We start from the raw sequence: 8,047 nt of genomic DNA on the forward strand, positions 1-8,047 counted from the left end.
AGCAAAATTATTTGTTCAGAGCAGGTTGTTTGATCAGAAAGGAGTGGTAGTCATGGAGGTCATCATGACATAATCATATTGTGATACCAAAGAACACAAGACTGGGAATGGCTGGGTGAAGGACATGCAGTAGTAAAGGTAACATGAACAAAGTTTTGTGAGTTAAGGAATGTATGTTAAGGAGAAAGAAATAACCTGTTGATGTTTTTCTTGAAATGTTGAAGGTTTATAGTCTTTCTGGAAAGATGGGGTTGTAAAATGTGATCTTTAAAATATTTAAATTATTTATTTAAATTTTAAGCATCATAAAAATAAAGCAGCTGCAAGAGAATGTAAAAGAGGAAGAGCAGCCAGACGTACAGAGCCCTGTGGATACTCCTGCATTAGTGGGGAAAATCTGAAGAGAGGAAATTGGTGACCCAGTTGCAAAGGATGGAGGATAGACCATATGATTGCAGTTTAATAAGTATTTTTTTAAATAACGAAACCTGTGGTGCTTTCATAATTAGAAGAAACACACGTATAAACCACAGTGAAAATTATTTAATTGTAAATATTTCATCCTAAGTATCTTAGGATGAAATATTTACATCCATTGGGAAAAGGCTAAACGTTTACATAGATCTTTATTTAAACATGAACGTTTATACAAAGAAAGTTCTGAAGCCCTACTACACAGACCAAACCTAAACCGCAATGACGTTCTTACTATTCCTAAAGTATGGGAAATTATCATACAAAATTGTGTTAAATAATTAACATTTTTTTTTTTTTTTACTACTTTAGCACGTTATGCACGTTTTCATGAGATTCTATTGTAATCATGCACCCTAACTGTATGTTATTCCTAATTTTGTTTAAATACTGTACTGATGATGTCCTAAGATACTTAGGATGAAATATTTACAATTAAATAATTTTCACTGTAGTTTATACGTGTGTTTCTTCTAATTAGTTTAGTAAGTAGGCCTCTGTGCCAGACCCAATCTGGTGTCACAGCAATGTCAAGAGCTGCCATTGTACCAATTGTGTCAGTATTGTACAAATTGTGCCAAATGTACCATTACATGAATTTCTTCAGGCCTTTCCATGAATTGCATCTAAAGATTTGAAGAAATTCATGTCACATACAAGAATGTATGTGATATTCTTGTATGGTGGAATGATAGTCTCTGATGGTTGATGTTATCTTCCTTTTTTTCCTTCATATAAACTTTTTTCTCCATAGTGTTAGGTAGATGGCATATGATTATGACATCTTGTAAGATGTAGGATAGTTATTAATTCTGGATTGCAAATTTTGATCATGGTTGTGAAGGAGGAGGAGAGGTTTTTTCTGGTGCATTTCTAGCAGAATATCAGCAGAGACATGTCTTGAGTGGTATTCATGTTTGTGGTATAGTGGGTGGCAATTTGCTTTAGTCTCTAAAAGAGTTAGAGAAAAAAACTGATTGTGATGTGGAACCATGAAAAAAGAAAGAAGTTGCATGAACCAGAAGGTTTGACTGCTGTTTTAGTAAGAAGCAAATGTTCTGTATTTGGCCCTTTCAGGGTTGATTTTTTTATGGATTACTGTGTAGGCTGAGTGCAAAGCTGGAGTTTTTGACTTCAGCTGCTTAAGATGTATACCAAATATGTATCTTGAATTGCTTTGGCACACTTGTTGAAGAACAGGGCTTGAATAGTATTTGAGGATGTTGGATATTGTGAGGTAAGGTATTGAAGTAAATTCCTTCATTTCAGCAGGAATTATTGGTTCAGAGTAGGTTGTCTGATCAGAAAGGAGTGGTAGTCATGGAGGTCATCATGACATAATCATATTGTAATACCAAAGAACACAAGACTGGGAATGGCTGAGTGAAAGACATTCAGTAATAAAGGAAACGTGAACAAAGTTTTGTTCTTAGTTACCAAGAGAAGAGATGAAATCTACAGAATATTTCAAAGGATTGCTAGTCAAAAAAAAAGGTCTGGGTGTTTGGAAGGATAAGCATTACTAGCAGCAATATTCAAGTCTCCAAGGAAGAAGTCTCCCATTTGGGTAATTAGTTATTTAGCCTAATTGGTTATCAGAATGCATATAAAGACATGAAATGAAAACAACAACAAGTGTGCAAGGAAATTTTGAGCCAGAATAGATCATAAAGGGGGGGGTGCAGATTCTAGATTTGGCCTCATAAATATACATGTATGAAACTTGTTTATGAAAGGAATCTGTTTGATATATATTATTTAATTTAAATCCTCATTTTCCATATATATTAGGCTATTTAGCCTGTCACATTAAAGAAACCTAGCTTCGTATAAACCTAATCAATGCTCTGATGGCTCAGTTGATCTATATCAGCAGCTAAGGCTGTCAAAGCACATATTCTCAGGTCCCCTGTTTAGGATATAATAGACCTTTATGAGGTTCTCATGTTTTGCATGGGATTTGAATGCATATCTTTCCAACTAAAAGGCATCATCATTACTGACTGAGCATATAACTCTAAATTGAAAAATAGACATTACAGTATTTCAATTCAGTTTTCATTTACATTAACTGCTCCTCACTTATGATACATTTTTAGTGTTAATACGCTATGCTATGGTGTATGGATTAACAGCTAAGGCTTGGAGTTCTGATTTGTGATTTTTTTTTAATTATTTATTTATTTATTATTATATTTTTATATGGCACAAAGACATCAAAGGTCATGCTGTGCCAGGACACAGGTCACAACTGTACATATGGTAATTGGTTAGTAGTACAATCACAAACATCCATGCTCTTGGCGGGATTTGAACCTGCAGCCTCTTGGCTGGAGAGCAGATAAGCTAACCAATTGGCCGACCAGGTCAGTTTGATTTTGTGTACTACTTATATGTGGTTGATTGTGTGGAGTACTATAGAAGTAGTTGTATAATTATAAAGGTTAGTTTAGATTAACATTGTAGACCATAAAAGTAATCATATATTTAAGTACAACATATTTATATGATTACAATACATGGTAAGGATTGATTAAAATAAGTAAGATTAGGAATTGAGATAGCAGACCATAAATAATGATAATAATATTATTATTATATGACACCTCCAAGGATTCATCATGAAAGGCACTCTACTCCACATAAACTACTGTCTGCACTACTTAACCCCCAACGTCTATAGATGGCCACGACATTGAGATAAATATCTGGATACAAAGCTCTAAAATCCATTAAATAACACGGATAAGAAGTGCAATTTGGTGTTTCATCCACGTTGGCCAGTAGGGAGGTTAATCCTCCATCTATATACATTATCAGCACTGTATCTGATATCTCCCACTCACTTTTTTTTTTTTTGTCAACTGTGTCTGTTCTCTAGTTGATTTGCATGCATATAGGAAGAGGGAAAAAACATTTCTGGGAGAAAAAAAATCCTGGTAACTCTTTGAGATTGGCTAACTTCCCATCTGAGAATGGCTTTTCCAAGTTAGCCAATCTCACAGAAATTGGCTAAGGTTTTGACCTCCATGCAGTCAAAAGATCCATCACAGGAGATCCCCCCCCCCACTGTCACATAAAATGATCATCGAACCATGTGCTTTAAACTTTCTCAGTGTTTCTGTACTTACCATACTATCAGGCAATGCATTCTTACCAGCTATTCTTCATGCAAAAAACTTGCTCACAGCCTCCTTATAGCTCTGTAATTGCTTCTTGTTCTATCCCTGTCTCCCACATTCTATCTAAAATCTTTTCCCACGTTAACATGGTAACAACTCCTTATAACTTATGTCTCAGTCATATTCTCTCTTATTCATGAAGCTCTGCAATTGGCATTTCCTTAAATCATCTTCATATGCCCATTTCAGAAACTGGAGCCCACCTTAGTTAATTGCTTATGGATCCTCTGCAATATGTCCTTATTCCTTATTACAGTTATGTGTAAATGCAGCTATGATTATATGCATAATTAGTCTCGTTACCTAGTTCTCCATTTTGATGTTTGCCCACCTCATTTTGCATGATATTGCTTGCCATTCAAAAATATCATCTTCATGTTTGGTGTGGAATACTGTAGCTACCTCCTTCCTTTCCCTGATCATTATTGTCTGAATACATCTTACTAGTTCCGGCTTAGAAAAATCTCCCCTGTTTATGTCTTCTTGGTTGTGATAGCACTTGTTATGTTGATGAGATACTTCTCTTATTTTTCTGCTAGTTTAACTTCTTTTCTACTTTGATTGTGCCAATCTTCAATAAGTCTACTGATGTTGAGTTTGTGTTTGTTCCAGCATCTGCTCCTTCTTGTTCTATAACAAAAACAAAAGGGGTAAAGCCTTATTTAATGAAGTGATGTCATTCTTTCATTTTGTAGCATCATTTACTTTGGGTTTAGACCAATACAGAATACAGTGTGGTCAGATCAATCCCAAATTGCCAATTCATCCTCATTCTTTCATTATCCAGGTAGACACCTACTTACAAGGTGTGTCAAAGGATTGAGATTGGACATTAAGTCAGAAGTCCCATCGGTTCTCTGCATCTTTTAAAAGGCTGTGTGGAGGTTCCCTCCCACAGCCTTTTAAAGTTGACTCTTAAGTGATCCTCTTTTCACTCCATAAGTATGCAAATTATCAATAGAAATGAACCATAAGTGACAAGTGAGGTTATAAACTGGCTGGCTGTCAACTTCCAGAGTTAGGACTCAAAGAATTCTGTTTATTTCCTTTTCTGTTTGTCATTTTGGAACCTACTGGCCAGAACTAATTGGTATCATGATCTCTACAACCAACCACATTATTGAATGGAATAAAAGTCTTATGCCATATATAGAAGAAAACTACCATTCCAGAATCTTTAAAGAAGCTGCTACAGTTGTCCGTTCCACAAATAACCTCAACAGGAACCAAGATTTAATCCTACCAGACGTATGGAAGACTTTAATTAGAACAATAAACACACAAGAAATGAACTTCAGTCTAACTACAAAATGCATCTCAACAAATAACTCATCATTACTTTGAATCTGCACTCTGATTTTTAATTTTATGAATAGTCAGACAGCCTCAACTGTTTAGTATGAGCTATTACTAATAATTTCTCTTTTCTTTGTGTTTTAACTTTAAGTTACCTCTTTCCCTGGAAGATGTAAGTCAAACGACTTACGAAACTTTTTGGGTTTTTATCAATTCATTGTATTTTATATAGCTTATTATAAAAAACATCCAATTACCAGAATACATCATGTGAAGTAAATCATATATCCATGACACGGGTATTGTTTCACGTGCACTGTTTTGTTATTAAAATAGAATTGCCAGTTAACGTTTAGCTTGTAATTTTCGTTTTCTTTGCTTTCCTGATTGTACCCTGATGAAGCCGACAGCATAAGCTGGCAAAACTAGTAGAAATTAAATTAGTTATTCGCCTACACTTGACCTATATCTAAATAATAATTTATTTTCATGGTATCATAATCATTTATTATGTGTAAGATGCATATGTTCTTGGAACTAGATTAACCACACTTCTAGAAGAAAAAAAAATTGAATTTCTGGAAGAATATATTCTACCATCTTACTCCTAATAACATTCTTTCTGTAATAAACACAAAAACTTATTCTGATTATAAGACCATCGGTTTAATACACATATATGTACAAGAATGCCAACTAGTTTTGCTAGCATACTGTCTAGCTTTGTCAAGACTAAAAAAGGTGAAAAAAATAATAATAATAAATGCAAAAAAACGAAAGAATACAGTAACCGTTTGCAATGGTTAGGCAACCAAATTTGACAGCTCGCGTGACAATGTATGCATGTAGCAAGATGCTTCAGTCATTATTGTGAATATGCGTTACATAGTTTTTAGCGTACTGTAGTTCCGCTATACTTAATGAATTAATCAGATTTTTCCATGTATCTTTCAATACTGCTCCTTGATTTCTGTTCAGGTTATTTCCTGGCCATAGGACCACTGCTGCTTCTTTGAATATTCGGCATCTGTAATCATTCTCTATATATGGCATTGAGCTGTTTTCCCAATCTATTGCATGGTTAGAAGTTGAGAAGTGATGCGCCAAACCTGAGGTATCTGTTCTATTGTGATTTACATCTCCAACGTGTTTCTTCTGTCTAATTTCCAAGCTTCTTGAAGTTTGGCCTATGTAGGAAAGTCCACAAGTGTATGGTATTCTATAAACACCTGCATATTTGAAAAATGGAACGCTGTCTTTAGGGGATCTTAAAAACTGTTTAATGGTTGTAGTCGGTTTAAACACAACTCTGATGTTGTAAGACTTCAAAATTCTAGCTATTTTAGTGGAGACTGAACCAACATAGGGGATGACTACAGATGAAACTTACTGAGTAACTATCCTTTGTTTTCTATGACTATATTTGGGATGTTGCAACCAGGGCAGCCCTATGCAGTAGCATATTTTTCTGCCCCATGCAAATGCACATTTTGCACTGTCAGTAGAGCTGGCCCTGGTTGCAATACTTGCTCTTTATGTTTTGTTGCATTCAGAGATTTGCTTTCATCGTCATCAAATACTTGATATGTACCTTTAAGGGATAAGGAGGATACTGTGATAATACAACAATAAATGTTTATGTTATTACAGACTTACTATGCATAATATACATCCTTACCAGTCCAACCAATTTTTACAATACCTAATATTTTTAATATGAAATACCAAGTTACTTTTTTTATACTTGAAATAATCTCTCATTGTGATAGTCAATCATCGAGATATTTCAGAAGCATTTACTTTACATGAAATTTCTAGAGAGAGAGAGAGAGATTGAGATGGGCATCCCAAATAAATATTGATGAAGTTGAGCTAACCTGATGCAAAACAGATGTCATATACAGCACTTGATCTCCCACCTGACATAAACACGTGCAGTGTAGCTGTACGTTAATGAAAGTAAACTGCAGAAAAACACATGATTGCTTTAATCTTTATACCTTGTTAATTATGAATTTAGGCTTTGTCCTTTTGGAACATTATACTATGAACTGGAAACATATCTTATATTTCTCCTCCCCCCCCCTTTATTTTGATAGTAATAATAGTAGTTGCATTATTGCTATCAGCATAAGGTATCCTGTATGATTTCATTATTTTAAATTAGTTTATTAAATCATTACTCTACCAAAATTTATTTTTAAATGTTCTGTGTGCTTTTAGCACATCTTGATTGCAATTGAGTAGTAGTTTATCTTTATAGATATAAAATATAGATGATAGATAGATGAAAGCTAATAGATATGAAGTGAACAGAGAGAGAGGAATAACAGATCCTAAAGAGAAAATAATGTTTCTGAGCACCTAAAACAGTATTTAACTAACTTGCCCTGGTTAGTCCTTCTGCCTTAATAAAGCGAGAATTTCATAGTACAGAATTAAAAGATAAGATATTTGCAATAAGTTATCCTCTATAACTTGTTTTCCACTTGTATGGATTGACTAAAAATCAAGCAGCTATTTATTTTGCCACCCACTGTCCAAAAGTTAGTAGTATATTTGTTTGTGTATTGGGCTTATCAGTGTGGGTACATGTGTCAATCTTAAAAAATACCAAGAGAGAGAAGTGCTCGAAGCATATTATTTTTCCAGTGCTATTTGATGAGAAAACAGCAAAATTTAAACCACTAAGAGCTAGAAATATAATGGGTTTGCTACTATTTTTAATAGCTATATTTCATTTTGTTTCATTATTCTTAAAAGAATCTTTTTAAATAATCATAAAAAAAGTAATGGAAAAAATTAAGCTTGTTTTCAGGTTTCAAAGGCTAGTTTTACTTTTTTTTTAAAATAATATTCCAATATAAGTTGCTGCAGTGAAATTTAACTTAAAAATATAATTCAGTAAATTAACACTGGCATCATTATGTAAACCACCAGACCATTTTTTTCAAAAAGCATTCTGGTTCTAAATAGGGTTGGATAGCATATAATCCTACACTATTTTTGAATGAGATCAGGTTACAGTCACTCTGAATGGAATTGCATTGTTAGTACAATGATTACATCTCCAAGCATTCCATAACTTGTTCTTG

Source organism: Typopeltis vanoorti, chromosome 6, assembly GCF_054136105.1.
Source record: "Typopeltis vanoorti isolate ZY-2024b chromosome 6, IOZ_Tvanoo_1.0, whole genome shotgun sequence".
Taxonomy (NCBI): domain Eukaryota; kingdom Metazoa; phylum Arthropoda; class Arachnida; order Uropygi; family Thelyphonidae; genus Typopeltis; species Typopeltis vanoorti.